The sequence below is a fragment of the Nerophis lumbriciformis genome, linkage group LG17 (genome assembly GCF_033978685.3).
Source record: "Nerophis lumbriciformis linkage group LG17, RoL_Nlum_v2.1, whole genome shotgun sequence".
NCBI classification, from domain to species: domain Eukaryota; kingdom Metazoa; phylum Chordata; class Actinopteri; order Syngnathiformes; family Syngnathidae; genus Nerophis; species Nerophis lumbriciformis.
In genome coordinates, this window is record NC_084564.2 from 11,905,994 (window position 1) to 11,922,115 (window position 16,122).

A 16,122-nucleotide genomic window follows, 5' to 3' on the forward strand; every position below is an offset into this window, starting at 1 on the left:
CCTGTCGAACACCGACATGACCGCTTCCGATGTTTACATTTTTTTAACTTTTTAAAAAAAAATGTAACTTTAAAAAAAAAAAATTTTTAAATTTTAATTTTTTTTGATTTTTTTAAACAATTTTAACAATTAACATTTTTTTTTTAGGGTTAGGGTTAGGGTTAGGGTAATTTTTTTTTAAAAATGTCAAAAATATTTAAAAAAAAATAAAAATATTTTTAAATAAATTAAAAAAAAAATTAAAACATTTTTTTTTTGAAAAAATTAAAAAAAAAATTGAAATTTTTAATTTTTTTTTAAAAACTTTTACTAATAATATTGTAATGATCCAACAGTGTTGTGTAGTAGACTCTTGTACATGTGCAGGCTTGTTGAGTGTGTGTGTTTGCTAGTGTGCACCATCACTTAACATGGTGTGTGTGTGAATGACTTGTGTGTGTGAGACGTGTACAACTCATACTTACCTGGCAGGGGAGATACCATGATCAAGAAGGTGGTTCACCTAGGGTGAGGCTCAGCCATTGCACTTCGGTTGTGCTGACCCTTACGAATTCCCCAAATGTGGGAATCTCGACTGCATAATTTGTGGTAGTGGGGGACTGCGTTCGCGCTCTCCCCTGATCCAAATGTTTAATATCAACAGCTGCAAAATTATCACTGTGTCATCATGGATTTAAGATAAATAATTTTGATAATTGTCACAGTCGCACATATCGGATTTTTCTGTTACATTGGCACATGAGTATCTAACTACAAGACGATTTAATAATGTTCAAGAGTAAACTCACTATAATCAATAAAGTACCATCTATCTATATTATCACATATTATAGTAAACATTACAATGATTGACTGGCATAAATGTTGCAACCCTGTCATTTGGTGATGGTTAGTTTTATTCTGGCAGGGTTGAACTCAGCACAGACATCTGCCTGCCAAACACCGACATGACCGCTTCCGATGTTTAATTTTTTTTAACTTTTTAAAAAATTTTTTAACTTCTTTTAATTTTTTAAAAATAATTTTAAACAATTTTAAAAGATTTTGATTATTTTAAACAATTTTAACAATTAACATTTTTTTTTGGGGTTAGGGTTAGGGTAAACAATTTTTTAAAAAGTTAAAAATATTAAAAAAATATTTAAAAAAAAAAAAATACAAAAATGTTTAAAAAATTTAAAAAAAATTTAGAAATTTTTAAAAAATTTTAAAAACTTTTACAAATGATTGACTGGCATAAATGTTGCAACCATGTCATGTCGTAATCTGATGGTTAGTTTTATTCTGGCAGGGTTGAACTCAGCACAGACATCTGCCTGCCTGCCGAACACCGACATGACCGCTTCCGATGTTTAAATTTTTTTAACTTTTTAAAAAAAAAATGTAACTTTAAAATTTTTTTTTTAAACAATTTTCAAATGTTTTGATTTTTTTAAACAATTTTAACAATTAACATTTTTTTTAAGGGTTAGGGTTAGGGTTAGGGTAAATTTTTTAAAAAAAGTTAAAAATATTTAAAAAAAATTAAAAATATTTTTTTTTAAAAATAAAAAATAAAAAAATTTTTTTTGAAAAAATTAAAAAAAAAAAATTGAAATTTTTAATTTTTTTGAAAAACTTTTACTAATAATATTGTAATGATCCAACAGTGTTGTGTAGTAGACTCTTGTACATGTGCAGGCTTGTTGAGTGTGTGTGTTTGCTAGTGTTCACCATCACTTAACATGGTGTGTGTGTGAATGACTTGTGTGTGTGAGACGTGTACAACTCATACTTACCTGGCAGGGGAGATACCATGATCAAGAAGGTGGTTCACCTAGGGTGAGGCTCAGCCATTGCACTTCGGCTGTGCTGACCCTTACGAATTCCCCAAATGTGGGAATCTCGACTGCATAATTTGTGGTAGTGGGGGACTGTGTTCGCGCTCTCCCCTGATCTAAATGTTTAATATCAACAGCTGCAAAATTATCACTGTGTCATCATAGAATTAAGATAAATAATTTTGATAATTGTCACAGTCGCACATATCGGATTATTCTGTTACATTGGCACATGAGTATCTAACTACAAGACGATTTAATAATGTTCAAGAGTAAACTCACCTGAAGGAATCAATAAAGTACCATCTATCTATATTATCACATATTATAGTAAACATTACAATGATTGACTGGCATAAATGTTGCAACCCTGTCATGTGGTAATCTGATGGTTAGTTTTATTCTGGCAGGGTTGAACTCAGCACAGACATCTGCCTGCCGAACACCGACATGACCGCTTCCGATGTTTAATTTTTTTTAACTTTAAAAATTTTTTTTAACTTTTTTAAAAATTTTTTTAACTTTTTTAAAAAAAATTTTAACTTTTTTAAATTTTTAAAAAATAATTTTAAACAATTTTAACAATTAACATTTTTTTTTAGGGTTAGGGTAAAAAATTTTTTTTAAAGTTAAAAATATTTAAAAAATATTAAAAATATTTAAAAAAAAATACAAAAAAAAATACAAAAATGTTTAAAAAATTTTAAAAAATTTAGAAATTTTTAAAAAAATTAAAAAACTTTTACAAATGATTGACTGGCATAAATGTTGCAACCATGTCATGTCGTAATCTGATGGTTAGTTTTATTCTGGCAGGGTTGAACTCAGCACAGACATCTGCCTGCCGAACACCGACATGACCGCTTCCGATGTTTACATTTTTTTAACTTTTAAAAAAAAAATTTAACTTTTAAAAAAAATTTTTTTTAAATTTTAAATTTTTTTGATTTTTTTAAACAATTTTAACAATTAACATTTTTTTTTTAGGGTTAGGGTTAGGGTTAGGGTAATTTTTTTTTAAAAATGTCAAAAATATTTAAAAAAAAATAAAAATATTTTTAAATAAATTAAAAAAAAAATTAAAACATTTTTTTTTTGAAAAAATTAAAAAAAAAATTGAAATTTTTAATTTTTTTTTAAAAACTTTTACTAATAATATTGTAATGATCCAACAGTGTTGTGTAGTAGACTCTTGTACATGTGCAGGCTTGTTGAGTGTGTGTGTTTGCTAGTGTGCACCATCACTTAACATGGTGTGTGTGTGAATGACTTGTGTGTGTGAGACGTGTACAACTCATACTTACCTGGCAGGGGAGATACCATGATCAAGAAGGTGGTTCACCTAGGGTGAGGCTCAGCCATTGCACTCCGGCTGTGCTGACCCTTACGAATTCCCCAAATGTGGGAATCTCGACTGCATAATTTGTGGTAGTGGGGGTCTGCGTTCGCGCTCTCCCCTGATCTAAATGTTTAATATCAACAGCTGCAAAATTATCACGGTGTCATCATAGAATTAAGATAAATAATTTTGATAATTGTCACAGTCGCACATATCGGATTTTTCTGTTACATTGGCACATGAGTATCTAACTACAAGACGATTTAATAATGTTCAAGAGTAAACTCACCTGAAGGAATCAATAAAGTACCATCTATCTATATTATCACATATTATAGTAAACATTACAATGATTGACTGGCATAAATGTTGCAACCCTGTCATGTGGTAATCTGATGGTTAGTTTTATTCTGGCAGGGTTGAACTCAGTACAGACATCTGCCTGCCAAACACCGACATGACCGCTTCCGATGTTTAATTTTTTTTAACTTTTAAAATTTTTTTTTAACTTCTTTTAATTTTTAAAAAATAATTTTAAACAATTGTAAAATTTTTTGATTTTTTTAAACAATTTTAACAATTAACAATTTTTTTTGGGGTTAGGGTTAGGGTAAACAATTTTTTAAAAAGTTAAAAATATTTAAAAAATATTAAAAATATTTAAAAAAAAAATAAAAAAAATACAAAAATGTTTAAAAAATTAAATTTTTTTTAGAAATTTTTAAAAAAAATTAAAAACTTTTACAAATGATTGACTGGTATAAATGTTGCAACAATGTCATGTCGTAATCTGATGGTTAGTTTTATTCTGGCAGGGTTGAACTCAGCACAGACATCTGCCTGCCTGCCGAACACCGACATGACCGCTTCCGATGTTTACATTTTTTTTAACTTTTTAAAAAAAAATTTAACTTTAAAAAAAAAAATTTAAACAATTTTAAACAATTTTCAAATGTTTTGATTTTTTTAAACAATTTTAACAATTAACATTTTTTTTTTAGGGTTAGGGTTAGGGTAAAATTTTTTTTAAAAAGTTAAAAATATTTTAAAAAAATTAAAAATATATATTTTTTAAATTAAAAAAAAAATAAAAAAATTTTTTTTTTTTGAAAAAATTAAAAAAAAATTGAAATTTTTAATTTAAAAAAAAAAACTTTTACTAATAATATTGTAATGATCCAACAGTGTTGTGTAGTAGACTCTTGTACATGTGCAGGCTTGTTGAGTGTGTGTGTTTGCTAGTGTGCACCATCACTTAACATGGTGTGTGTGTGAATGACTTGTGTGTGTGAGACGTGTACAACTCATACTTACCTGGCAGGGGAGATACCATGATCAAGAAGGTGGTTCACCTAGGGTGAGGCTCAGCCATTGCACTCCGGCTGTGCTGACCCTTACGAATTCCCCAAATGTGGGAATCTCGACTGCATAATTTGTGGTAGTGGGGGACTGCGTTCGCGCTCTCCCCTGATCCAAATGTTTAATATCAACAGCTGCAAAATTATCACTGTGTCATCATATAATTAAGATAAATAATTTTGATAATTGTCACAGTCGCACATATCGGATTTTTCTGTTACATTGGCACATGAGTATCTAACTACAAGACGATTTAATAATGTTCAAGAGTAAACTCACCTGAAGGAATCAATAAAGTACCATCTATCTATATTATCACATATTATAGTAAACATTACAATGATTGACTGGCATAAATGTTGCAACCCTGTCATGTGGTAATCTGATGGTTAGTTTTATTCTGGCAGGGTTGAACTCAGCACAGACATCTGCCTGCCGAACACCGACATGACCGCTTCCGATGTTTAATTTTTTTTAACTTTTAAATTTTTTTTTAACTTTTTTTAATTTTTTAAAAATAATTTTAAACAATTTTAAAAAAATTTGATTTTTTTAAACAATTTTAACAATTAACATTTTTTTTTTTATGGTTAGGGTTAGGGTTAGGGTACATTTTTTAAAAAAAAGTTAAAAATATTTAAAAAAAATTAAAAATATTTTTAAAAAAATTAAAAAAATTTAAAAAAAAAAAAAAATTCTTTTTTTGAAAAAATTAAAAAAAAATTGAAATTTTTAATTTAAAAAAAAAACCTTTTACTAATAATATTGTAATGATCCAACAGTGTTGTGTAGTAGACTATTGTACATGTGCAGGCTTGTTGAGTGTGTGTGTTTGCTAGTGTGCACCATCACTTAACATGGTGTGTGTGTGAATGACTTGTGTGTGTGAGACGTGTACAACTCATACTTACCTGGCAGGGGAGATACCATGATCAAGAAGGTGGTTCACCTAGGGTGAGGCTCAGCCATTGCACTCCGGCTGTGCTGACCCTTACGAATTCCCCAAATGTGGGAATCTCGACTGCATAATTTGTGGTAGTGGGGGACTGCGTTCGCGCTCTCCCCGATCCAAATGTTTAATATCAACAGCTGCAAAATTATCACTGTGTCATCATAGAATTAAGATAAATAATTTTGATAATTGTCACAGTCGCACATATCGGATTTTTCTGTTACATTGGCACATGAGTATCTAACTACAAGACGATTTAATAATGTTCAAGAGTAAACTCACCTGAAGGAATCAATAAAGTACCATCTATCTATATTATCACATATTATAGTAAACATTACAATGATTGACTGGCATAAATGTTGCAACCCTGTCATGTGGTAATCTGATGGTTAGTTTTATTCTGGCAGGGTTGAACTCAGCACAGACATCTGCCTGCCGAACACCGACATGACCGCTTCCGATGTTTAATTTTTTTTAACTTTTAAATTTTTTTTTAACTTTTTTTAATTTTTTAAAAATAATTTTAAACAATTTTAAAAAAATTTGATTTTTTTAAACAATTTTAACAATTAACATTTTTTTTTTAGGGTTAGGGTTAGGGTTAGGGTACATTTTTAAAAAAAAAGTTAAAAATATTTAAAAAAAATTAAAAATATTTTTAAAAAAATTAAAAAAATTTAAAAAAAAATAAAAATTCTTTTTTTGAAAAAATTAAAAAAAAATTGAAATTTTTAATTTAAAAAAAAAAAACTTTTACTAATAATATTGTAATGATCCAACAGTGTTGTGTAGTAGACTCTTGTACATGTGCAGGCTTGTTGAGTGTGTGTGTTTGCTAGTGTGCACCATCACTTAACATGGTGTGTGTGTGAATGACTTGTGTGTGTGAGACGTGTACAACTCATACTTACCTGGCAGGGGAGATACCATGATCAAGAAGGTGGTTCACCTAGGGTGAGGCTCAGCCATTGCACTCCGGCTGTGCTGACCCTTACGAATTCCCCAAATGTGGGAATCTCGACTGCATAATTTGTGGTAGTGGGGGACTGCGTTCGCGCTCTCCCCTGATCTAAATGTTTAATATCAACAGCTGCAAAATTATCACTGTGTTGTCATAGAATTAAGATAAATAATTTTGATAATTGTCACAGTCGCACATATCGTATTTTTCTGTTACATTGGCACATGGGTATCTAACTACAAGACGATTTAATAATGTTCAAGAGTAAACTCACCTGAAGGAATCAATAAAGTACCATCTATCTATATTATCACATATTATAGTAAACATTACAATGATTGACTGGCATAAATGTTGCAACCCTGTCATGTGGTAATCTGATGGTTAGTTTTATTCTGGCAGGGTTGAACTCAGCACAGACATCTGCCTGCCAAACACCGACATGACCGCTTCTGATGTTTAATTTTTTTAAACTTTTTTTAAAAATTTTTTAACTTCTTTTAATTTTTTAAAAATAATTTTAAACAATTTTAACATTTTTTGATTTTTTTAAACAATTTTAACAATTAACAAATTTTTTGGGGGTTAGGGTTAGGGTAAACATTTTTTTTAAAAGTTAAAAATATTTAAAAAATATTAAAAATATTTTTAAATTTTTTTTTAAAAAAATACAAAAATGTTTAAAAAAATTTAAATTTTTTAGAAATTTTAAAAAATTTTTAAAAACTTTTACAAATGATTGACTGGCATAAATGTTGCAACCATGTCATGTCGTAATCTGATGGTTAGTTTTATTCTGGCAGGGTTGAACTCAGCACAGACATCTGCCTGCCTGCCGAACACCGACATGACCGCTTCCGATGTTTAAATTTTTTTAACTTTTTAAAAAAAAATTTAACTTTAAAAAAAATATTTTAAACAATTTTCAAATGTTTTGATTTTTTTAAACAATTTTAACAATTAACATTTTTTATTTAGGGTTAGGGTTAGGGTAAAACATTTTTTAAAAAGTTAAAAATATTTAAAAAAAATTAAAAATATATATTTTTTTAAATAAAAAATAAAAACATTTTTTTTGAAAAAATTAAAAAAAATTTTTGAAATTTTTAATTTAAAAAAAAAACTTTTACTAATAATATTGTAATGATCCAACAGTGTTGTGTAGTAGACTCTTGTACATGTGCAGGCTTGTTGAGTGTGTGTGTTTGCTAGTGTGCACCATCACTTAACATGGTGTGTGTGTGAATGACTTGTGTGTGTGAGACGTGTACAACTCATACTTACCTGGCAGGGGAGATACCATGATCAAGAAGGTGGTTCACCTAGGGTGAGGCTCAGCCATTGCACTCCGGCTGTGCTGACCCTTATGAATTCCTCAAATGTGGGAATCTCGACTGCATAATTTGTGGTAGTGGGGGACTGCGTTCGCGCTCTCCCCTGATCCAAATGTTTAATATCAACAGCTGCAAAATTATCACTGTGTCGTCATAGAATTAAGATAAATAATTTTGATAATTGTCACAGTCGCACATATTGGATTATTCTGTTACATTGGCACATGAGTATCTAACTACAAGACGATTTAATAATGTTCAAGAGTAAACTCACCTGAAGGAATCAATAAAGTACCATCTATCTATATTATCACATATTATAGTAAACATTACAATGATTGACTGGCATGAATGTTGCAACCCTGTCATGTGGTAATCTGATGGTTAGTTTTATTCTGGCAGGGTTGAACTCAGCACAGACATCTGCCTGCCTGCCGAACACCGACATGACCGCTTCCGATGTTTAATTTTTTTTAACTTTTAAATTTTTTTTTAACTTTTTTAAATTTTTTTAAAATAATTTTAAACAATTTTTAAAAAATTTGATTTTTTTAAACAATTTTAACAATTAACATTTTTTTTAGGGTGAGGGTAAATTTTTTTTTAAAAAGTTAAAAATATTTAAAAAATATTAAAAGTATTAAACAAAATTTTTTTTTTAAAAATACAAAAATGTTTAAAAAATTTAATTTTTTTTAGAAATTTTTAAAAATTTTTAAATTTTTTTAGAAATTTTTAAAAAAATTTAAAAACTTTTACAAATGATTGACTGGCATAAATGTTGCAACCATGTCATGTCGTAATCTGATGGTTAGTTTTATTCTGGCAGGGTTGAACTCAGCACAGACATCTGCCTGCCTGCCGAACACCGACATGACCGCTTCCGATGTTTACATTTTTTTAACTTTTTAAAAAAAAATTTAATTTAAAAAAAATTTTTTTTTAACAATTTTAAACAATTTTAAATTTTTTTGATTTTTTTAAACAATTTTAACAATTAACATTTTTTTTTTAGGGTTAGGGTTAGGGTTAGGGTAAATTTAAAAAAAAATTTAAAATACTAAAAAAAAAATAAAAAAATCTTTTTTTGAAAAAATAAAAAAAACATTGAAATTTTTAATTTTTAAAAAAAAACTTTTACTAATAATATTGTAATGATCCAACAGTGTTGTGTAGTAGACTCTTGTACATGTGCAGGCTTGTTGAGTGTGTGTGTTTGCTAGTGTGCACCATCACTTAACATGGTGTGTGTGTGAATGACTTGTGTGTGTGAGACGTGTACAACTCATACTTACCTGGCAGGGGAGATACCATGATCAAGAAGGTGGTTCACCTAGGGTGAGGCTCAGCCATTGCACTCCGGCTGTGCTGACCCTTACGAATTCCCCAAATGTGGGAATCTCGACTGCATAATTTGTGGTAGTGGGGGACTGCGTTCGCGCTCTCCCCTGATCTAAATGTTTAATATCAACAGCTGCAAAATTATCACGGTGTCATCATAGAATTAAGATAAATAATTTTGATAATTGTCACAGTCGCACATATCGGATTTTTCTGTTACATTGGCACATGAGTATCTAACTACAAGACGTTTTAATAATGTTCAAGAGTAAACTCACCTGAAGGAATCAATAAAGTACCATCTATCTATATTATCACATATTATAGTAAACATTACAATGATTGACTGGCATAAATGTTGCAACCCTGTCATGTGGTAATCTGATGGTTAGTTTTATTCTGGCAGGGTTGAACTCAGCACAGACATCTGCCTGCCTGCCGAACACCGACATGACCGTTTCCGATGTTTAATTTTTTTAAACTTTTTAAAATTTTTTTTAACTTTTTTAAAACAATTTTAAATTTTTTTGAATTTTTTTAAACAATTTTAACAATTAACTTTTTTTTTTAGGGTTAGGGTAAATTAAAAAAAAAAAGTTAAAAATATTTAAAAAAAATTAAAAATATTTAAAAAAATTTTTTTTTTTTAAATAATAATAATAATTTTTTGAAAAAATTAAAAAAAATTAAGAAATTTAAAAAAAAAATTAAAAAACTTTTACAAATGATTGACTGGCATAAATGTTGCAACCATGTCATGTCGTAATCTGATGGTTACCGTATTTTCCGCACTATAAAGCGCACCGGATTATAAGGCGCACCTATGTCAACAAAACAGTCAGATAGGTCAGTCAAACTTTATTAATAGATAACAAACCAGCGTTCTGACAACTCCGTTCACTCCCAAAATGAATAAACAGCTGATTTACTCGTGTTACGTAAATCAAAGCTGATTTACTCGTGTTACGTAAATCAAACGTGCAATCACAATATAGTAACACGTGAAATACTGCAGAGCAATAACAATATATCAATAACTCAACGTTGCTCAAACGTTAATGTCACACAACACAACACACTAAATAAAAATGTAAAGCTCACTTTATGAAGTTATAGCTCATTCACAAATCCCTCGAATTCTTCCTCTTCAGTGTCCGAATTAAACAGTTGAGCGAATACGGCATCCAACATGGCCGGCGGCTCCGTCTCGTCGAAGTCGTCATTAATGGAGTCAGTGTCGTTGCCGTTTATTAGTTCAGTGACAATTCCTGCCTTCCTGAAAGCTCGGACCACAGATGAGACTGAATCAGCCCAGGCATTTACGATCCACTGGCAGATAGTGGCGTATGTCGTCTGGCGCTGTCTCCCTGTCTTGGTGAACGTCACGTGTGTTCGCCTTCTGTCATCCACTGTTCCCACGCAGTTAGCAGTCTAGCTTCGAATGCCCTGTTGACACCAATATCTAGCGGCTGGAGGTCTTTTGTCAATCCACCCGGAATGACGGCGAGTATTGAATTAAGCGCGTAAGCGTGTCTCTTAATGTGATGTTATGAGCTAGCAAATATAACAACTACACTACCCAGCATGCAACGATAGTGACGAGCATGCGCGGTAGCCCTGAGAAGCGTTGTTGTATGCTGGCAGTTAGAATGTGGTTATGAGCACGCTGTGAGTAAACGTTGAGAACTCAGTTAACACGCCTCGTCTGCATTATTTATAATTAGACAGACAACTAGGTGGGGATTGGAGCCATTTTGGGGTCTTTACATAAACACACAAATGGAAATGAAACGTCACATATCCCAGCATGCACCGCGCGCTTCTTCTTCTTCTACGGGGAAAAAAGATGGCGGCTGTTTACCGTAGTTGCGAGACCGAAACTTTATGAAAATTAATATTAATATTAACCCATATATAAGGCGCACCGGATTATAAGGCGCACTGTCAGCTTTTGAGAAAATTTGTGGTTTTTAGGTGCGCCTTATAGTGCGGAAAATACGGTAGTTTTATTCTGGCAGGGTTGAACTCAGCACAGACATCTGCCTGCCTGCCGAACACCGACATGACCGCTTCCGATGTTTAAATTTTTTTAACTTTTTAAAAAATTGTTTAACTTTTTTTAAAACAATTTTAAACAATTTTTAAAAAATTTGATTTTTTTAAACAATTTTAACAATTAACTTCTTTTTTTTTAGGGTTAGGGTTATGGTTAGGGTAAATTTTTAAAAAAAAAGTTAAAATATTTCAAAAAAATTAAAAATATTTAAAAAAAATTTAAAAACAAATTAAAAATAATTTTTTTTTGAAAAAATTAAAACATTTTTTGAAATTTTTAAAAAAAATTAAAAACTTTTACAAATGATTGACTGGCATAAATGTTGCAACCCTGTCATGTCGTAATCTGATGGTTAGTTTTATTCTGGCAGGGTTGAACTCAGCACAGACATCTGCCTGCCGACAACATGACCGCTTCCGATGTTATGTCACCTATTGTCTATTTTTAAACTAACCAAGGAACTGCAATTTACGTCGTTATTTGGTATATAATTACAAAATAAAGAAATATAACAAGTATGATCACTCAGTGAGTCATCCAAGATTTATATGTTCAGAATAAGTCATGTTTTGCTAAAGGTTAAAACATTATATAGAACGTTTTTAAAACAGTATTCAGAAGCTTAAAAGCATTTGTAAAAAGTTGTTTAAAAATACCTGTGTAATCACACTAACATCTTTGTTTATGTGGTTTAAAGGTTTACAACCTACTGATGATTTTGAAGATCAACTGAAAAGAAACCAACAATTCTTCAAGTTGGAAAAAAGAAAAGTTGATCAATTGGAAATTGTGAGTTGTCCGTTGGTCCTTTTTGGAGTACAAGAGTGGAACTTAACACCCACCAATAGAATATTTGTGTAAATCTGAATTATTCAGATCCATATCTTAAAACTGATACTAGTGATTGTTTCCTTGTGAGGCCTAGTGGTTAGAGTGTCCGCCCTGAGATCGGTAGGTTGTGAGTTCAAACCCCGGCCGAGTCATACCAAAGACTATAAAAAAATGGGACCCATTACCTCCTTGCTTGGCACTCAGCATCAAGGGTTGGAATTGGGGGTTAAATCACCAAAATGATTCCCGGGCGCGGCCACCGCTGCTGCCCACTGCTCCCCTCACCTCCCAGGGGGTGATCAAGGGTGGTGGGTCAAATGCAGAGAATAATCTCGCCACACCTAGTGTGTGTGTGACAATCATTGGTAATTTAACTTTAAAAAAGAGTTAAAAAATGTACATCTGCAAGTCTTTTGATTTGTGTCTCTACCAGCTTTGCACACCTTCAACTTTGTTAAGTTATCATGTTGAAGAGTTTGCTTTATTCACAATTTGATAATATTAAGGGAAAACATTAATCATTAGTCGAATGTCTGTGTTTATGGTTACGACAAATCCAGGATATGCCCTGCGAACATTTGAGCATATCTTCCATAAATATTATTGTCATTAAACACAAGGTCAGGGGAGAGCGCGAACGCAGTCCCCCTCTACCACAAATTATGCAGTCGAGATTCCCACATTTGGGGAATTCGTAAGGGTCAGCACAGCCGGAGTGCAATGGCTGAGCCTAGGTGAACCACCTTCTTGATCATGGTATCTCCCCTGCCAGGTAAGTATGAGTTGTACACGTCTCACACACACAAGTCATTCACACACACACCATGTTAAGTGATGGTGCACACTAGCAAACACACACACTCAACAAGCCTGCACATGTACAAGAGTCTACTACACAACACTGTTGGATCATTACAATATTATTACTATTTATATTACACTTCAACACAACTATGTGTTCCCATCATGCAATGCGGCTTGTTCTACACGACTCAGCTCAACCGGAAGTGTCCCTGCCCCCCTTCACAACCACTTCCTGTTTGCTAGTACAGACACACTTGTCTGTGTGTGCTGGTGTGACAATAAAGTTATTTCAATCCTTGAAATGACACAAAAGTTTATGTGAATTAATACAGTTGTTATTTTTGAAAACTAACCTGTGTTGTTTCATCAACTGAACGACTCAACTAGGAATTCTACCTTCCCGCTTCTACTGCAACTTCCTGTTTCTTTGTTTGCACAGGATCACATGCTAACGCTACTGCCATCCTGTGGTGAGTACTGCACACTGCACTGTTTATGGATTGATTGATTGATTGAGACTTTTATTAGTAGATTGCACAGTACAGTACATATTCCGTACAATTGACCACTAAATGGTAACACCCCAATACGTTTTTCAACTTTCAACTTGATTCATGATACAGATATATACTATCAGCATAATACAGTCATCACACAAGATAATCATTGAATTATTTACATTATTTACAATCTGGTGTGTGTGTGTGTGGGGGGGGTTAGGTTTGGTTGTTATTATCAGTCATCAACAATTGAGAACAGAGAAATGGATATTGAAACAGTGAGAGAGTGTGAGAGAGAATTTACATTTGATTATTTACAATCCGGGGAGGTGGGATGTGGTGGGGGGAGGGTGTTAGTTTAGGGTTGTAGTTGCCTGGAGGTGTACTTTTATTGCGGTTTTGAAGGAGGATAGAGATGCCCTTTCTTTTACACCTGTTGGGAGTGCATTTCACATTGATTGTCTTTGCTAATAGCAATGTATCAAAGGAGTCGAATTATCATACATTATGGGGTTTGGGAGAATTATTAAAATTCTACAGAGGGGGAAATTATTGTGCAAATACGATTATCAGAGAACGTCTGGCAACTTTGACCTGCACCATTGGCATTTGAAGGTTCTGACGTTAAAATTAATTGTGTAATATGTATCATATTGTGAAGTTAAAGTACCAATGATTGTCACACACACACTAGGTGTGGCGAAATGATTCTCTGCATTTGAACCATCACCCTTGATCACCCCCTGGGAGGTGAGGAGCAGTGAGCAGCAGCGGTGGCCGTGCCCGGGAATCATTTTTCGTGATTTAACCCCCAATTCCAACCCTTGATGCTGAGTGCCAAGCAGGGAGGTAATGGGTCCCATTTGTATAGTCTTTGGTATGACTCGGCCGGGGTTTGAACACACAACCTACCCATCTCAGGGCGGATACTCTAACCCAGGGGTCACCAACCTTATTGAAACCAAGAGCTACTTCTTGGGTACTGATTAATGCGAAGGGCTACCAGTTTGATACACACTTAAATAAATTGCCAGAAATAGCCAATTTGCTCAATTTACCTTTAACTCTATGTTATTATTAATGATATTTATCTTTGTGGAAACATTGATCATCTTAATGATTTCTCACTATATATATATATATATATATATATATATATATATATATATATATATATATATATATATATATATATATATATATATATATATATATATAAACAGATAAATATCAATATGCAACACTTTATTTTTATATTTTCTCTAAGTGCACATTTTTCAAATTGAACATTTTCAAATGATCACTTCTAAGACAGTCTTGTGAAATCACAATATCCCATTTTAACTAGCTAGCCACTAACATTTTTTAACAAATCATGAATCACTTTGCACCATGTTTGTACAAATAACTCATGTAAAATACAAAAGTCAACTCTCAAATTTTTAAATAAATCATGTCACACTTTGAACTGGACACCAAATCTATATATATATATATATATATATATATATATATATATATATTGTCATTTGTAAGTTACATGTAAGTGTGATTTAAATAAGAATAGCTAAATATATATATATATATATATATATATATATATTAAAAAAATGGGTATTTCTGACTGTCATTCCGTCATACATTTTTTTTCCTTTTACGGAAGGTTTTTTGTAGAGAATAAATGATGAAAAAAACACTTAATTGAATGGTTTAAAAGAGATTAAACACGAAAAAAATAAAGTAAATTTTGAAAAATAGTTAATCTTCAATTTCGACTCTTTAAAATTAAAAATTCAACCGTAAAAAAGAAGAGAAAAACTAGCTAATTCGAATCTTTTTGAAAAAAATAAAAAAATCATTTATGGAACATCATTAGTAATTTTTCCTGATTAAGATTAATTTTAAAATTTTGATGACATGTTTTTTAAATAGGTCAAAATCCAATCTGCACTTTGTTAGAATATATAACAAATTGGACCAAGCTATATTTCTAACAGACAAATCATTATTTCTTCTAGATTTTCCAGAAGTTTTTAAAAAGAAATTCAAAAGACTTTGTAATAAGATTTAAATTTGATTCTACAGATTTTCTAGATTTGCCAGAATATTTTTTTTTGAATTTTAATCATAATAAGTTTGAAGAAATATTTCACAAATATTTTTCGTCGAAAAAACTGTAGCTAAAATGAAGAATTAAATTAAAATGTATTTATTATTCTTTACAATAATAAACTTTTTTTTTTAATTGAACATTGATTAACATTGTCAGGAAAGAAGAGGAAGGAATATAAAAGGTAAATACAATTTAAAAAAAAAAAAAAAAAAAAAAAAAAAAAAAAAAAAAAAGCAGCTCACTGGTAAGTGCTGCTATTTTTAGAACAGGCCAGCGGGCGACTCATCTGGGCCTTACAGGCGACCTCGTGTTGGTGACCCCTGCTCTAACCACTCGGTGTACCGCTTGGAAGCTCATTGTTGTTTTAGTTCAATAAAACATGTGCAAGACGATCGAGAACATTTATAATGTAAACAATTAAACTGCGTAAATCAATTCTGATGAAAAGATAATATTTGTAGTTTCACGACTCAACACACACCGGCCACTTCATTAGGTACACCATCCATTGAGCTCCAATATTTAAAAGAACTGCATCCGTCAATCAAAATGTATTTATATAGCACGTTTCATACACGGATAGAGTGGAACAACAAAGTCATTTGCACCACACAAATAAATGAAAATAAAGAAGAGGAAAAAACACGTATACACTATTGACAATAACATAAATAAAACATTGTCATGTCTGTTGATCATGTTTTGTTTA

At 31.5% G+C, this 16,122-nt stretch overlaps 9 non-coding genes across 9 annotated transcripts; 8 read left to right on the plus strand and 1 right to left on the minus strand.

Annotated features, from left to right (window-relative positions):
- Window positions 1-456: 456 nt before the first annotated feature.
- On the plus strand, window positions 457-620 carry LOC133614947 (U1 spliceosomal RNA). The gene has a single exon (XR_009816648.1). It is a non-coding gene; the product is annotated as a U1 spliceosomal RNA (small nuclear RNA).
- A 1,150-nt stretch (window positions 621-1,770) lies between these two features.
- On the plus strand, window positions 1,771-1,934 carry LOC133614949 (U1 spliceosomal RNA). The gene has a single exon (XR_009816650.1). It is a non-coding gene; the product is annotated as a U1 spliceosomal RNA (small nuclear RNA).
- A 1,182-nt stretch (window positions 1,935-3,116) lies between these two features.
- LOC133614953 (U1 spliceosomal RNA) lies at window positions 3,117-3,280 on the plus strand. The gene has a single exon (XR_009816654.1). It is a non-coding gene; the product is annotated as a U1 spliceosomal RNA (small nuclear RNA).
- Window positions 3,281-4,465: 1,185 nt separating this feature from the next.
- On the plus strand, window positions 4,466-4,629 carry LOC133614944 (U1 spliceosomal RNA). The gene has a single exon (XR_009816645.1). It is a non-coding gene; the product is annotated as a U1 spliceosomal RNA (small nuclear RNA).
- A 792-nt stretch (window positions 4,630-5,421) lies between these two features.
- On the plus strand, window positions 5,422-5,585 carry LOC133614950 (U1 spliceosomal RNA). Its single transcript, XR_009816651.1, has one exon. It is a non-coding gene; the product is annotated as a U1 spliceosomal RNA (small nuclear RNA).
- A 791-nt stretch (window positions 5,586-6,376) lies between these two features.
- LOC133614945 (U1 spliceosomal RNA) lies at window positions 6,377-6,540 on the plus strand. Its single transcript, XR_009816646.1, has one exon. It is a non-coding gene; the product is annotated as a U1 spliceosomal RNA (small nuclear RNA).
- Window positions 6,541-7,710: 1,170 nt separating this feature from the next.
- On the plus strand, window positions 7,711-7,874 carry LOC133614954 (U1 spliceosomal RNA). Its single transcript, XR_009816655.1, has one exon. It is a non-coding gene; the product is annotated as a U1 spliceosomal RNA (small nuclear RNA).
- A 1,181-nt stretch (window positions 7,875-9,055) lies between these two features.
- On the plus strand, window positions 9,056-9,219 carry LOC133614946 (U1 spliceosomal RNA). The gene has a single exon (XR_009816647.1). It is a non-coding gene; the product is annotated as a U1 spliceosomal RNA (small nuclear RNA).
- A 3,399-nt stretch (window positions 9,220-12,618) lies between these two features.
- Window positions 12,619-12,776, minus strand: LOC133614957 (U1 spliceosomal RNA). Its single transcript, XR_009816658.1, has one exon. It is a non-coding gene; the product is annotated as a U1 spliceosomal RNA (small nuclear RNA).
- Between the last annotated feature and the right edge of the window lie 3,346 nt (window positions 12,777-16,122).